The sequence below is a fragment of the Asterias amurensis genome, chromosome 18 (genome assembly GCF_032118995.1).
Source record: "Asterias amurensis chromosome 18, ASM3211899v1".
NCBI classification, from domain to species: domain Eukaryota; kingdom Metazoa; phylum Echinodermata; class Asteroidea; order Forcipulatida; family Asteriidae; genus Asterias; species Asterias amurensis.
The window spans coordinates 6,791,719-6,808,819 of NC_092665.1; the positions used below are offsets into that span (position 1 = coordinate 6,791,719).

General features: G+C 38.3%; 1 pseudogene; it reads right to left on the minus strand.

Moving 5' to 3' along the window:
* LOC139950981 (alkaline phosphatase-like) overlaps positions 1-17,101 on the minus strand; it is a 179,851-nt pseudogene that overhangs the window by 27,220 nt on the left and 135,530 nt on the right.

Below are 17,101 nucleotides of genomic sequence, written 5' to 3' on the forward strand. Positions count from 1 at the left end.
ATATAATGCCGATAATTTATTGCATGCACAGCTGCGCTGAAATCATCTCTTTTGAAAACGAGGTCATCTCAAAACTTAAAGCCATTGGACCCTTTCGGTACAGAAAAAAAAAAAAAAGTTCACAGATTTACAAATGATTTACAGGGTTTACAGAAGGTAATGGTGAAAGACTTCTCTTGAAATATTAGTCCATGAAATGCTTTACTTTTTGAGAAAACGGTAAAGCAATATAAATTCTCGTTAACGAGAATTACGGATTTGTTATAAACACATGTCATGACACGGCGAAACGCGCGAAAACAGGAGTGGGTTTTCCCGTTATTTTCTCCCGACTCCGATGTCCGATTGAGCCTAAATTTCCACAGGATTGTTATTTTATATATAAGTTGTGATACACGAAGTGTGGGACTTGGACAATACTGTTTACCGAAAGTGTATAATGGCTTTAAGTCTTGTCAACAAATTCTTCAAAAGTATCATATCGACAACAGTGTCCCTGTTTTGGGGGGTCGAACAAGTTATCGGCCTGGTGCTAACTGGCTCACACTAAGACAAATTAGGGTTACGGCAAGCAAAGTCGAGCTGCGTATTGCAATTTTGATTTTGCCGCCAATCAACGTGTTTTGCTGTCAATTGTCGCTGACGAACCCGCTAGCGACCGAAGACGGTCGAAATTATCAGTCGTGTCCGTCGACAAAGATGTGACAGCCAAAAAAATCATTGTGATTGCGTTCAGATTTCGTTGGAGAACGTAACCCTCATTTTCTTGGCGCAGACGGCCGCAATTATCAGTCGCATGACATTTCCATGCCGTGCGATTCCGCTTATTGACCCAATTCACCTGACGTCATCATCAAAATAATCTTGGAGGCGCAATTTTTGGTGGTCAATGTCAACGTGTGTTGTTCAGAGAAGTGCGCTATTTCGGCGACCCTGCGTTTACACGTAAATCTATTGGCGACCAAGATGGTGAGCGTGGCATTAGTCGCCGCGTGTGACGCGCGTGCAAGTGGTCGATTGTCGTTTTGAGGTCGTCACAATTTCGTTGGTAGTCGTTGTCTGATGATTGGATGACCAGAATTTTGTGAAGAGTGGGAACGCCAAACTCGACTGTTATACAACCCACACACAGACGGTTTGATGTCGGCAAACGAGTCACGTCATCGTCGCCACAACCCACCTTCATCAGCCGCCGTTCCTTGCCGCCACCCAGTCTGCTGCCAGCCGTGTGACCCTTTTCCTGTTGTCGCTGAAGGTCGTTCCCTCCACGTCAGCTAATTATGATTTTTCCATTTGGGCTTTTTGCCTTTACTTTGCCGGCAACGTCTTGGAATTTTCACGGTCGCCACTTTCCGTTTGGCTTTTGGCCCGCTACTATGTAAGCCAGCCTTATTAAAGGTTGGCTTACATAGTAGGGACAGACGCGAGTAATTTTTGCAGCCGTCTGCGGTCTCTAGCGGATTCGTCAGCGACAATTGACGACAACACACGATGAATGGCGGCAAACTCGCAATTGCGATTCGCAGCTAAACGTAGCATGCCCCGTAATCGTCATAGTGTGAGCCAGCCTTAACAAAGGAGCAAATATAAAAACAATTGTGGTTTGTTTTGAATTAAGTTAGCTTTACTCTCGGTTATACCCTCAGTCTGTACTCTCAGTAAAATGTTTTCTAGTTCTATTTTGTGCGAAACATTTGTGTAAAAAAAAACCTATTTTAAACATTGCTGGCAAAAAGGTAAATCGTGAACATTATGGATTGATAACTCAGTTGGAGAGCGCCAAAACAATATGGGTCCAAGGTTCACATTCCACTTTTGACAAAATGTCTTTGCTCAAGTCAAAAACACTATAATTAAGAATGAGATTCGGAATATATTTAGTAGAAACTACGCCAAGTCGATCAACTCAATAAGTGACCACGTACAGCTTTGAGTTGATCCGTGCTGAGAGTATGTGCAAAATCGGCCGGAAACTCAAGAGTGCTGTTGTAGCTACAGCCGCACATTTTTGTTGAAGTCAATATGTTGTTTGGATGGTTCCAAGTGACACCACATGATCGCCGGCAACGTATTGTGTATCATTATGTATGGGTCGAAACTGTGATGTCTTAAATTAACCTTCCATTAGTAACAAATTTGTTTATAAAGCCAACCTCCATGTTTTTTTTTTCAGGCATTTCTTCTAGTATAATAAGTATTAATTAACCAGTTTCCAGGTCCCGAGATGGCCTGTGTAACAAACGGACCATTTCGCTGCTTGGTTCAAATTACAACAGACCTATTATCGTTTGCACACGTAGAGGGGCAATCCAACGAATAATAGAAATAATAATAACACCGAAGTTTCTACCAACAAGGTACCCAATTGGCGCTGAGTATATATAGACCGTGGGATGATGCTCCAAATTCTGCTTTTCAGTGCTCTACCCTACACAACTACTTACATTTGGTCTCAAAACTTGAAGAAAATTCAACTTACCACCCAAAAAAAGTCGTCAAGCACAAAACTTGCACAGTATGGATTTATTCGCGAAATGAAGCACAATAATACAGCGAGAATAAATGGCTGAACGTGCAACAAAAAAATAGATGACTTATAAGCTCGGCCAATCATAGCGCATATGACATGCATGCGGATGTGTGGACCAATGAAAGAGCTTGTTTCGAAGTCCTGTGGTTTTGTGGCCCTTTTCGAAACGACGGCGCCTGCGTTGGATTCAGCTTCAGGTTCCCTTATCTCGTCTGAAGCCCTGACTGAGCGCGTACGCCAAGCACGCACAATTGCCAAAACAACCGCGGGGCCAAGCTAGCATCCGGAGCCGAAGCCGTGGTTTCGAGAAGGATTTCAGAAAAATGTCGTCTACGCTTCTCAGGAAACTTCGTCCTGTGTGAAGGGAAGAAAGTTGCGAAGATCGGCTCGTTTTATGTTACATGAAAACAACATAAATTTAATCCGAGCTAGTTCGGGAAAATAGTTATCGCTGGCAGGAGTTCGTTGGCCCAGCAGTGGTTAGGAAAAACATCATGATCATCATGACATGTGAAAATGTGTATGCTTGGACGCCATGGATGATGACATGACAGCGACCTACAATCAAAAGACAAGACCTTCCGATCCAATTTTACCAGGAAGCACAGCGGCAGCTGCTGGTTGGAGTACCGTGGATGTACTAGTTAAAGTTGAAGGTATTTAGGCACCATTTCTTTCCAGAATAAGTTGTGCTTCAATTCGAAGCAAAGCAGTAAATCATTTTTTTTTTTTTTTTTTTAAGTCATGAAGTTAAACAAAATGAAATGCTCCGATCTCTCAAATAAATGAAACGAAATCAGAGTCACGATCACATGATGAGGATACACATTTTGTTGATGAATCATGATGATGACACACATCGGTTTTAGTTATTTACTTAATACTTGAATTAATAACAAAAAACATACATCATATTCATACATGCACTGTTACAATTAGTAATTACAGTTACATGTACAGACTACAGTATGAAAAATCAAAAAACATTAAATATTCATTCAATGCACTAGGCCGATTAAAAATGTACACGATTCAGGAAAAACTAAATTGGCCCTTACTTACTAAACTAAAACACTGAAGTGGAGGAAGGGCAAGGGTACATACACGTACCCCAAGACCCCCATACTAATCACGTGATGAAGTATGCTTGAATAATAATAAATAACATCCCCATCTTTATTCTTAAAATTCTAGAGGCAAACAACCAGATTTCTTTGAGATGTGGTATTAAAATTAAAATTTTGTATTTAAACTAAGGGGAACAAGCCTAATTTTGTTTTCAAATAAGATGAGTAAACTAGGGCCTCATTTATTTGTATTTCTTTTCTTTTCAGTATGACATGTCCGCTCTGGGTTAGTGGTATATCAACACTTTTCGCTGACAATGAAGCGTGCAGGGAGTAGGAGAAACAAAGAAAGGCAGAAACTAATCTGAGAAAGCTAAAGAAGAACAAAAATTGAAGGTAAAAAAAATAACTTGTTCATTACTCTCGCCCACCAGAAGAAATACTGTGTGTAACCTTCTAACCTTCTTTTCTTTTGTTTTAAGGAAAACGAGAGAAAAAACTCAAATGAATATAAATTATGGAAAACTGTTGGTATTTGTGAACAGGACCAGTATCCCCATTAAATAAAAAAATCTATATATAAAATCTGTGTAAATTATTGCAAGAATTTGCTACAAGATAATGATAAGTTCAAAGTATTGGGTAAAAATGTCCTCTTTATATCAAAAGCTTTCCAGTGCTCTTTATCATACGTTTTGTATGGATTGACCTTTAATAATTGGGCACAAGTTGACTAGGGTATGAGGGCATGCCACTTGGATATGATAAATTCATAATGCCTAAATAAACTTTGGATTGGATGTGTACTACAATTAAGGAACAATGAGTTGATCTACGTTCACCCAAACTGTACATGTTTGCTTTTCCTAAAAATTGTTTTTATTGTGTGTACTGTCTGTTCAGTCATCGAGTATGCTTTTATAATTCGCTTGCAGAACGCGAGAATAGTGATGCCATTAGCAACGAGACAACTGAAGGTGAACCACGATCAAAAGGTTGCTACGCTCTGACACTGGTGATTCTGAAACGCCTCAGCTGAACGTGCTCCCCGTACAGTGTATCATGCAGATTGAAGAAGAAAGTATGTAAAGGAAAATATTACACAGCAGATGTTCATGTCAACAAATCAATTTCCCCTGCACAGACTTACGCTTTTGTGCCAGTTGCGGAGTGGCTTCAAAGGACTCGGACGGGGATGTTTATTCTGATGATAACTAATTTAAACAAAATGTTGGCTGAATCATCATTTTCAATAAAAAAGTAGAAAAAATAAGAAGAGAATTCTGCACAAGTACAATGTGTAAAAAGTAAGCTTTTGGCTTACCAAAATATAAACCTTAAAATAAATGTGCAACAATTGATTTGAGAATTGAATTAACCCATCAGTTACTGTGGTACCAGAAAGACAGTTTGGAACTAGATTTATATTATTTTCATTCAATTTTGTAAAATCTTTATATCTTTGGAATTGTTAAAGGCCCTGTCACACCATGGCGTATCGCCTTAATGTATGCCGGCGTATAGGCCTACAGAAACTAGTTCGAGCATTTTAAAAGTTCAAGAGTGCCCAACTTCCCAGAATCGCATCCATAGCGTACTGAAAGTATACAAAGCGTATGACTAATGAATTGATAGCGTATCACTAACTTAAAATGAAGTTATGTATGTTACTGGTGGATACGTCAGAATACGTCAATACTTTTTGGGGATACGCCAGGCATAGGTTATACGGCACATAAACGGATTTATTATTGTTTTAAACTGAATTGTTTGGTGGAATTTAAAAGGGCCTTTTCAAGAAAGTAACATAATTCATCATGATAACAATGGTATTGTACTAGAAATGTGTCATTATGATATGAAGAGAAGAAATTAAAAAAGTCTTAATGTCAACAATATCCTTTTTTTGTCAAGTTCATTCATTCAATCGATTACAATTTAATTAAGGCCTGTCTAAGCTCTGAAGACTTAGTAAATGACCAAAATGAGGCCCAGAAAGTTTGTTAGTGACATTAATTTGAAACAATTGAAATAACTCAATTGGGGAAATGATTGATGTCCAGGGATGTTAAATAATTAATTAATTGAGATCTGGGAGAAAAGAGCTGAAAACCTGTAAATGAAAGCAAAATAAATAAGCGTTTGTGCACGTAGTGATTTGCCCATAGAGTTTGTGCATAGTTTTTCCAGTTTTGACCAATAGAGGGCGCTATTTTTCTATAATTATTTTCTAATTAAAATAACTCATTACTGTGCAAGTTTTGCCCTTGACGACTTTCACATGTTATTCAGGACTACCATAAGAACATCTGGGGGAAAATTCAGGTAGTTGCAGAGGGTAGACCACAAAACTCGAAAACTAGAGCCCTTTTTGATGATCATCCCACGGTCTAATACAAACTTTCAGAGTTATTGAAATGATCAATTCTGAGAACCAATTATTTAGCACCTTATAAGGGTTTACAAGGTGCTACGGCGCATCAGCAGCCACAGCCAGGAACACCGAGGCGAGCCTTTTTTCTGTTCGATAAGTGTACTGGGATATTTACATGCGTTACACAACACATGTGACCAACGGCTTTACGTTCCATGCGAAAGGCGAGGTTATAAATGTCACGACTCGGGATTCGAACCCACACTCTGCTGATCAGAAACACCAGAGTTTGACATCGGTGGTCAAAACCGATCGGCAACGACACTTCTGTTTGTAATATCAATTATAAACAGTTTTAACACTCCAAAGGTGTTCTCATTTAATTGCTTTAAAAAAACACATTAATTTTTTTCATTTACAGATTTAGTTCAGCAAACTTACACTATTATTCAGTTGATCAACTAATGTGCAGTTTGATCTAATCTGATACCTTACGGGCGAATACATATAAAAAGGAGAGGATCAACTGACAAATGATCAACCTTACCAGCTACGAAAACACAATTGCTATAAATGTTGTTATTCTTACAATTTTTACAGATGAAGATTACGTTAGGAGTGGCCATTGTTTTGGCTTTTATGCAAGTTCAGTTCCTGGTGGCTACATCAGCAGTTTCACCTGATTCGGGAATGACGTGTAACTCTTGCTGCCAGGGCCCAGCCGGTATACCGGGAATCCCTGGGTCTAATGGGAACCATGGTCAAGGACTTGTAGGCCCCAGAGGTGATGCTGGCTCTCCTGGTGAGGTAGGTCAACCCGGGGTTAAAGGGTGAGTTGGTGAGCCAGGCGCCAAAGGGGAACATGGACTGAAGGGAGAGCAAGGAGTCGGTCAACCAGGGAAACAAGGACCTCAAGGTCTGCCTGGGATGAATGGTTTGAAGGGGGAGAGAGGTGAACCTGGACCAGCTGGACAGACCGGTGAAGCAGGTGACTGTAGTACGCGACGGTCCGCCTTCAATGCAGTGAGGAATGCCAACTTCAACCCTCCATCCGCCTATGATCCTCTGCCCTTTGAGGAGTTATTGTTTTCAGAGGAAGGGACTGATTTCAACTTGAATAACGGCACGTTTACTTGTAGTGTGCCTGGGGTATACGTATTGATGTTCTCAGTCTATAAGTCTATATCAACAAGTAGGCCTTACCTATATGTCCAGCTGATGAAGAACGGTAACACCATTGTAATAGGGGGTGTAAACGATGCAGGTTACCATCAAGTGAGCAACAGTGCAGTGATTCCCCTGCACTACGGAGATCAAGTTCACTTAGCTGTATACGGTGAAGTAAGTAGTAACTCTAACCATTTCACGTCTTTCATTGGATTCCTGCTGTACGAAATCTAAATCAAACATAAAAACACACGGAAACGTTTAAATGTTTTAGACGACGATTTAAATAAACTAATATGCAACTATATAGTTTTTACAAATATAATAATAATGAGTTAATCGTAGAAAATTGAACGTGTGGTTAGATGAATCGAATAAAATTACTTTATTATTAATTGTTTTATTATTTGCAGGACAATAAGTATGGAAAAGACGTTTTATTTGAACACTTGATTTTGCAAACGTGTATTGTGACAAAAACTTTCAACGTGTTTTTGTCACATAAACAGTGCTATAAATATCAGTTCAGTCCTTTTTTGAGTTTATTACATTTTCGGTAAAGTTTGAAATTTCTGCAGCCTGTAATTCCGTCCGAGGGTGCAATGATGAGTCCTTGAAACCATGATGAGTCCATAAAATGCAAAATGAAACTACGCAAAACAGTCTTCTGTTGATATATTCGTTAATGTACAATACTTTTGATATTAAACTAACGACAACTTGTGATCAAAAAAAAACTTGCGTTGTAAAGTTACCAGAAAACATTTATGTTGTGTCGTCTTTTGAACACGTTTCGATATGGAGAAATATTTAATTTTTTGTCGTGGTTTGAGCGTTTCTTTGTTTTCACATGAGAAAGCACTTTTGATTGAGGCAGATGAAACATTGGGTATTCGTTTTGAATCACTTTCGTATAAAACGTTTGATGATGTCACGACTAACATGTCAAAGAGGGGAAAATATATTACACTTACAGCGATTCGTTAAACCGTCACATCGGCATGAAACCAATACACCATCTTAGTGTGAATTTGGAAAATAAAAATTTCATCACTTCGACCGTGACTTAATTCGGAATATTAGCTGATTACACAATGTCGCATTTTACCTTACACAGAAAGGTTTCGTTGACAGTAATATTGTGACCCACTCTGTGATTTTTGTTAGAACTATATTTGCATGGTATAGCCTGTTGGGGGTAAACAATATTTTTATAAAATAGCACTATATGTAAGCTTTAATATGATGCATAATGTTAACATAATATTTCCAAGAAGTAAACCAGACATTTTAATAAATAACCTGAGCACATGCAAAGTTATTAAAAATGGGGTCGAGTTTAAAGGGTTAAAGTCACCTGGAAATAGAATTTATTTTTCTTCAAACAATAGAGTATATGTTAATGAGCAATAACATAATTTGTTGAGTTATTGTTTGTAACGATTTACATGTTAAAAAAATAGATAAAGTTGTTTGGGGTGACTCCGCCTACCCCTTTTGTGACGTCAATCGAGGCAGACTTTGCCTCGATCGTACATTGAACACACGTACGTGCAATTACATGCAAGTTCTAGTTTTTACGTTTCGAAAAAAGGTTTATTTCTTGCATTTTTTCGGCAATGTCGACCACGTGTATTGCTGCTGGAGGCAGCAAAATAACTAAAAATGGGGTCAGTTTGCAAAGTGGTTCGGTCCGACGTCTTTTCCAGCGCTGTGCAGCAAACACTTTGAGCCGTCCTGCTTCAAAAATCGCGCCTCGATTGAAGTCACGAACAGCGCCCTCTCGGGTCGGGCCTACTTTTAAATTTGTTAATTATTGAAACTAAATTTATAGAACCTTAGTTCTATAAACGCTAGAATACAAAGCATTAGTATATTACTAGATACTTGTATTTCTACAAAGCATGTTTTTGTTAAATTTAACTATAATCCATTTAGTGTACTAGACGTATATTGCATATATTATTGCATAGTTTTAGAAGTAGTGGTGTCACTTGAATGTTTTAAATACATTGAAGGAATGAACATTAAAGCCGATATCAATTGATTGTTTTGGTTTTTGTGTTTTGCGTATTTAATTGATATTGAACTAAAATTATTGGTAAATACAATTTGCAAGCTGAACTAATTTTCCTAACACTGTTTTACTCATTTTTGTCAAAACCTACAACACCTCAAAAAATAAAATGTAAGGGAAACTTTTTACCGCTTTACCTTCAAACAGTGCAAGTTTACCGTAAATCAGTGAACATTGATTTTGCGTCCTTCTACAAAAAGTACACAAACCCTAAAACTTGTCAGTGGGAAGTGGACAGGGAATGGGCTTAAATAACGTAGGAATGGGTGGCCCAAGCATTTTGGCCGGGATTGTAGCCCCCGTTGTCGGAGGAACAAAACTCGGCTTATTTGACTGGCGACAGAACATGTTGTTTTCTTTTTGCTTCCGAAAAACTGCAAACAAACGAAGTGACCTAACCCCTCCTGTCTTCCCCAGACTGGTATGGGCCGCGGTTAATGATTAGCCGGAGTGCTATGTATTTTTCCTCGGAGTATCTGATATCAATACGGTCTAAAGCAGATGGAATCAAAACAGGGGGCTTTCAGAATTAAGAAACGACCATGGTCACCGCTCACTGTAAAAGGATGAAACTATCTCCAAGGGACAGAAATATCATGCCACTACAAGGGCCACGCGCAATTCTCCAGGACTAGGCGCCCGGATGGGTTGCCGGTGTCTCAGTGAAATCAGTGCTGCCGGAGATTCTTTCTCCTGTTTGAGACACTAACATGGGCTGAGTGAGGGTGATTTAATAGAGGGCGCTATCACAAGAAGTTTGTAACAAGTTTGCCGTATAAGGGGGGGGGGGAATTTTCGGAGAACATAATCTCCTGACACACCTGCCTTTAACGGGGAAAGAATCTCCGGGGACAGATTTCCATTAAAAACACCGGCCCAAGGCAGAATCCTGCCTTACGTGTTAAACAATCAAAATGACTTCAATCTCATCCAAAAGTTGTAAATAGTAAATACATTTTGTTCGCAATGTGTTCATTTAATTTTTTTTTGCTCCATTGAATATTCTTGTTTCCCAAAAGCATTTGTGCGGAAGTAGACTCTGAGAAAACAAAGGATACAATTGAAAGTCAGTTTAAAGTTACCCTTTAAGGGCAAAGGCAGGACACATTAGGATACTTTCAAGCACTAGTGAGTCTTTCCAGTTGGTGTATCTCAACATATTCTTAAATTAACAAACCCGTGAACATTAATTTGAGCTCAATTGGCTGTCAAAGTTGCGAGAGAATAATGGGAAGACACCCGTTGCCGCACAAGTTGTGTGCTTGCAGATGCCTTGAATTTGAGACCTCAACAATTCGAGAAAGTACTTCTTCTCAAAAACTAGTTTTCTTCAGAGAGAGACGTTACTCACAATTTTTTTTATACTATTAACATCTCTCCATTGCTCATTACCAAGTAAGGTTTTTATGCTTACAATTATTTGTTGAATTTTGAAAGTTATTAGAAAATGCTTCAAAACAACAGAATTTAGCCATTATTTATGGTTTGGTGTAACGTACCCCAGAAAAGGTGTCTTCAAATTAAAATCCTCAGTTTGATGAAAAAAAGTTGTTAAAGCTTGACTTGAGTAGTATAGTAAAACGTTCGTGTAAAAAGCAATACACAACTGGCCTTATGTTGTTTTATGTGCTTGCAAATTAGTCTGTTCTGACAAAATATATTAAAATTTACAATGTATTTTTTATTTTTTTTTTACCTTGTTTGAGGTTACAATTTAATTTAAAATTTAATAAATGTCTGTTCAATGATAAAAGCGAAACTACCGTTGGAGTTTCGAGCCAAGGGGGCAATGATGTGTCATAGAAACAATTAGGTGATTTGTTTTGCTCGAATAAGATGAAAATGTTATGTTTATTTTAACAAAACTAACTTCGGTGTGCTAGTGTAGTCAACACATTCACTTTGCTTACCAATCGGGCACTTCGAGCCGGATGGTGGCGCATTACTTCTTCCTTTTAATTTGTTTAAGTTTTCAGATTTTAGTGATTGGTAAATGTAAATGTAATCATGTGATAAATATGTTTTTTTGGATTGACAAAAAACGATCAGACAGAAACAAAATCACACTACAATTGCACGCACGTTAATCTCCCCAGCTGATGGCTCTGTGGTGCCCGGAAGCTCAGTGGTGACCTTATCATCGTGAGACTTACACGGTCTATTGTAGGGAAATGGTTGATCACCCTGGGGAGCCCAATGTGATCTTGACGTCACATGTGAAGTCATATTTACAAACTGGGGGGGGGGGGGCGAACACACACACTAAGCCCACAATAACATCCGAGTATTATAAATAACGCCCTCTGTTGGTCTAACAATTTTTCAGCCTTAGTTTTAACCATGACTTTAATCTCCTCTAATATTCGGAAAGGCGAGTGTTTAAGGTTTCCGATGATACCATAATGTACGTAGGGGGTACCGAACGACAAAACAGCGAGGAATACAAATCAGCGATACTTCGCGCTATGTAGAAATAAAAGGGACACAGATGACGTTTAAAAGTACGTTTACTTAACAAAATCATGTTTTTGTATAGCTTCATGACTAAAATTAAGTTATCTGAATATTGACCATGAAAATATAGATCCTAAAGAAGTAGAACAAAAAACATTGTTACAAAAAAGAATCTCTCCACAACGACCCCTTCCACATGTAACCGTCCCTTGCACGCTAAAGCATTGCGCGAAATTTTACTTATTTTCACAGAGCGGGTAACTGGTCTCTGTCTACCACGGCGAACAAGTATATGGACAAGGCAAGGAAACACCAGGGCTACGTTAATATAAAGATTGCAGGTTCATAATGTCCAAGTTATTTGTTTTCGTGATTTGTTTTCATCAAACATTAAACTAAAATGTATCCAGCCAGTTTCTCATTTAGGCCTTGCGTTTTTTTTTTTTTTTTTTTTTTTTTTTTCTGTATGGTTCAAAAGTGATATTGCTGAAAAAAGTCAGTCTGATTAAAGCGGTTGTAAAAAAAGTTAACAGATGTCATGTTTTGGGTTGTTTGTTTTACTGTTTGCAAACACGATTAAACTATAATCTTGGCTGTCTTTGCTACAAACTCGACAAAATACATTCATTTTCCTCCTGAAGCTTCCGCTGGGGAACTTAACAAGGGTGCTTTCAGAAGAAACGACAATGGTCACCGCTCACTGTAAGAGAAGGAAACTATCTCCAAGGGACAAAATCTCCTGCCACTCGCAATTCAAGGGCCGCGCGCAGTTCTCCAGGACTAGGCGCCCGGATGGGTTGCCGGCGTCTCAGTGGAATCAGTACTGCCGGAGATTCTTTCCCCTGTTTGATAAACTAACATGGGCTGAGTGGGGGTGATTTAACAGAGGGCGCTATCGCAAGTAGTTTGTAACAAGTTTGCCGTATAACTTTTTTTACTATTAACATCTCTCTGTTGCTCATTACCAAGTAAGGTTTTTATGCTTACAATTATTTGTTGAATTTTGAAAGGTATTAGAAAATGCTTCAAAACAACATAATTTAGCCATTAACTTATGGTTTGGTGTAACACACCCCAGAAAAGGTGTCTTCAAATTAAAACCCTCAGTTTGTTGAAAAAAAAAGTTGTTAAAGCTTGACTTAAGTAGTGTAGTAAAACGTTCGTGTAAAAAGCAATACACAACTGGCCTTGTGTTGCTTTATGTGCTTGCAAATTAGTCTGTTCTGACAAAATACATTAAAATTGACAATGTATTTTCTTTTTTTTTGACCTTGTTTGAGGTGACAATTTAATTTAAAATTTAATAAATGTCTGTTCAATGATAAAAAGCGAAACTACCATTGGAGTTTCGAGCCAAGGGGGGCAATGATGTGTCATAGAAACAATTAGGTGAATATTTTTGCTCGAATAAGATGAAAATATTATGTTTATTTAAACAAAACTAACTTCGGTGTGCTAGTGTAGTCAACACATTCACTTTGCTTACCAATCGGGCACTTCGAGCCGGATGGTGGCGCATTACTTCTTCCTTTTAATTTGTTTAAGTTTTCAGATTTTAGTGATTGGTAAATGTAAATGTAATCATGTGATAAATATGTTTTTTTGGATTGACAAAAAACGATCAGACAGAAACAAAATCACACTACAATTGCACGCACGTTAATCTCCCCAGCTGATGGCTCTGTGGTGCCCGGAAGCTCAGTGGTGACCTTATCATCGTGAGACTTACACGATCTATTGTAGGGAAATGGTTGATCACCCTGGGGAGCCCAATGTGATCTTGACGTCACATGTGAAGTCATATTTACAAACTGGGGGGGGGGGGGGGCGAACACACACACTAAGCCCACAATAACATCCGAGTATTATAAATAACGCCCTCTGTTGGTCTAACAATTTTTCAGCCTTAGTTTTAACCATGACTTTAATCTCCTCTAATATTCGGAAAGGCGAGTGTCAAAATCGTGTTTGCAAAAACTTGCCAAGTTATATGTTCAATATTTAAAATATTTAAAAAAGTCTGCATATACTCGGATTTAATTTAACTGAGTGGTGTACTTGAGTGGTATAAACCAATACTCAAAGTAATCAATTGAAGCTTTACCTGTGTTGGTATCCGTCAGATTCCGTCTCGAACCAGTACTTTTGAAGCTGTTTAACTCCTCAATTCCTCCAGGGCCGTTTGCATATGAGAGTGTTGTAAATGGCAAACCGTCATTCATCAGACCTTGACGTTTATGCAAAACCATTTTGTTGTAATTAGAATTTAAATATGAATGGTTTGACGATGAATCACCACTCACTTATAGAAAACTGAGAAGCTTGCACAACTTGTTAACATTACTTACTGGTCAGAATTCAGTCTGCATTCGGGTAACTTAACGGAGTTTACTTTTTGTTTCAAAACATAATCAAGCTGCAGTCTACAAACAATTGGATTTATCGAGAGATATAGCCCTTTGAAAAAAGGGAAGTAAATAAATAATAATAGTTAGAAACAGTCTCTCTTTAAATTCATCGTATACTATTTTGCATACAAATGATATTTTGAAAGATATAGCTTTTAACTGTTCAAAGACAATGGCACTATTGGTAATTGTCAAAGACAATAACATATCAAACGTCGAAGTTGCGAGATAATAATGAAAGAAAAAACACCCTTGTCACACGAAGTTGTGTGCTTTTAGATGCTTGATTTCGATACATCAAACTCTAAGTCTGAGGTCTCGAAATCAAATTCGTGAAAAATTACTTCTTTCTCGAAAACTACGTTACTTCAGAGGGAGCCGTTTCTCACAATGTTTTACACTATCAACAGCTCTCCATTACTCGTTACCAAGTAACGTTTTATGCTAATAATTATTTTGAGTAATTACCAATAACAATAACATAACATAACAATTAATATTTATAAGGCGCTATTCCATCAAGATCATAGCGCACTAGAAAGAAATTAACTTGGAAAAAGGTGAGTCTTAAGGACTTTACGAAAAGCAGACAGAGTATTAGATTCCCTAATGGCAGTTGGGAGATTGTTCCAAATCATTGGCCCAGCCACACTGAAAGCCTTCTGATCTAAAACTTTGTTTGCTCGGGGAACATTCAAGCGAGTGATGTCAAGTGTTGACCGAAGAAATCGTGGAGTGTAATGTGACAGTTAAGTGGTAACAATGAGGTGTAGTTTTGTTAAAGCATAAAAACGAGAAGAGCAATCTTAAAATGGATTCGTTCTCTAATTGGTAGCCAATGAAGTTCCCTATATAAAGTGATGGGGTAATAAATTATGTTCTCTCAATGGTGTGGAACATATTAAACGACCTGCACTATTTTATAGTCTTTGAACTCTGTCCAATTCATATGACGTTGCACCAAATAAAAGGAGATTGCCATAGTCAATACGAGAGAGGACTAAAGCTCTGACAACATGATGGAGAGTATCCTTATCCAGGTAGCGTTTGATTCTCCTTAAGTTACGTAATTGAAAATTTTATGATTGGCAGAGGCTAGAAACTTGCTTGCTCATTGTCATATGCGAATCAAATTTTATTCCTAAGTTGCTTACAGAATCAGTAGGGTTCCTTTTAGGTTTTGGGGAGTACCAAGCACAATGAACTCAGTTTTATTTTCATTGAGCTTAAGCTTGTTAGAAGTTATAGTGTCCACTGCCTTTAAAGTTATAATTGTGGATGAAACTTACCTCCTCTGCCGAGTATTGGACTACCACGATCAGCTGCTCCCCCTATAGAGAGTACATGGCTATGGTCGGCAGTTACAGTAAATAAAGTCTCCATTTCATTGGTCATTGACATCGCCTTGGCTACAGCCTTATCCGTTGCAATGGTATCATGCAGGGCGTGGTAGGCTAACCCGTCATGATGCGCATGGTCAATTCGGCCACCTTCGTGTTTCAAATCAAGATAGTATGATATAAATTATTTGTATTTGAATTATTGAAATTTGATGACAAATCTGGTAGTGTGTCTTGTTCGTGAAGAATGTTCACGCTGTCACCATCTTGGTCATGTTCCCTGTTTCCATAACAGTAATGAATTCTAATATTCATTGCGCAAACATGGCACCAGCCTCAGTTTGGTTACAATGGAGTATAAAGTCAAGATGGCCACACCGTGATAAAGGTCTAAATCACGCTGTCACCATCTTGGTCATGTTCCCTGTTTCTATAACAGTAATGAATGCTATCATTCATTGTGCAAACATGGCACCAGCCTCAGTTTGGTTACAATGGAGTATAAAGTCAAGATGGCCACACCGTGATAAAGCAACATCATAGACGGAGATTTTGTCAACCAAGATTTTAAAACTAGGAAAAGACATGAATACAAAGATAACAAACGTTGGCCCTATTTTTTAAGAATGTTCGATTGCAACCAATTGGGATGTATTCTTTTTAATTACAAGTTTGCAGCAATGTCTACTTTGGTGACAAAATCTAGTTGATGTTTTGCTATTATTCGGTCGTCCATGCCAACCTGCGTGGTTTAGTTATCAACAATGAAAATACATACAACCTGTGACTGAACAATGGCATCAAAGAGACAATGCAAATACTCCATAAAACGAGGTTTCAGATTGTCAATGATTTTCTTAGCCACATAAGTAAGAGGTAGGGCCTAACGACAAGCTCGTGAATTCAGAGCCGGTCGGTGCTAACGTATAGAGCCTTGGACAAGGCTAGGGCTCATGAAACCAATTAGCCAACACTCTACAAAAACCAGAAACCTGTATGTTGTAATAATAACTTGCCCTCAACCATAAGGAAGAACCCGTCTTTGTACTTCTGAAGTATCTCAATGGCCTTTTCTACCATCTCAGACAATGAGGGCTCACCCCTACGTCATTCATTCGGTTACCTTCAAATTGCATGTGACTGGGCTCAAACAAACCTGAAAGGTAAGCAAACTTATTTTAACTGTCAAACAAAAGTTTCAATATTAAATCGTCCTGGCTATAGTTATAAAGTTCAAACCTACGCCTGTTCACTTGTTCCGTGTATATAAATAAATGAGATAGTCAAAGGTTTCTTCTGTGGTTGACAGCTCCCTATTAGAGAGGTTTCGCAGAGTAACCGATACTCTTACGTGAACGGATACGTCATAATACGTCATCACTTTTTGAGGTCCATGGGGATGTGACGTATAACCGTTGTACACAAGTTAGAATAGTCACTCAAAACGGGAATCTGTCGCCATACACTTAAGTAAGAACGATTATATTTTGTTCATGTTTTTGGAGCGGATTGTTATTTTTTAATGCACCAGGTTTTCACCATGTCTTTTAGAGGTATCATACATGGATGTAGTTGGACATTGTTCCACCATGCTTCAAAAAAGAGAAATGGACTAAAAAGTTAGGCGACGGATGTCAGTTTAGCCTGTGGAGTTTTTATGTACTGTACATTTGGTTAATAGCGC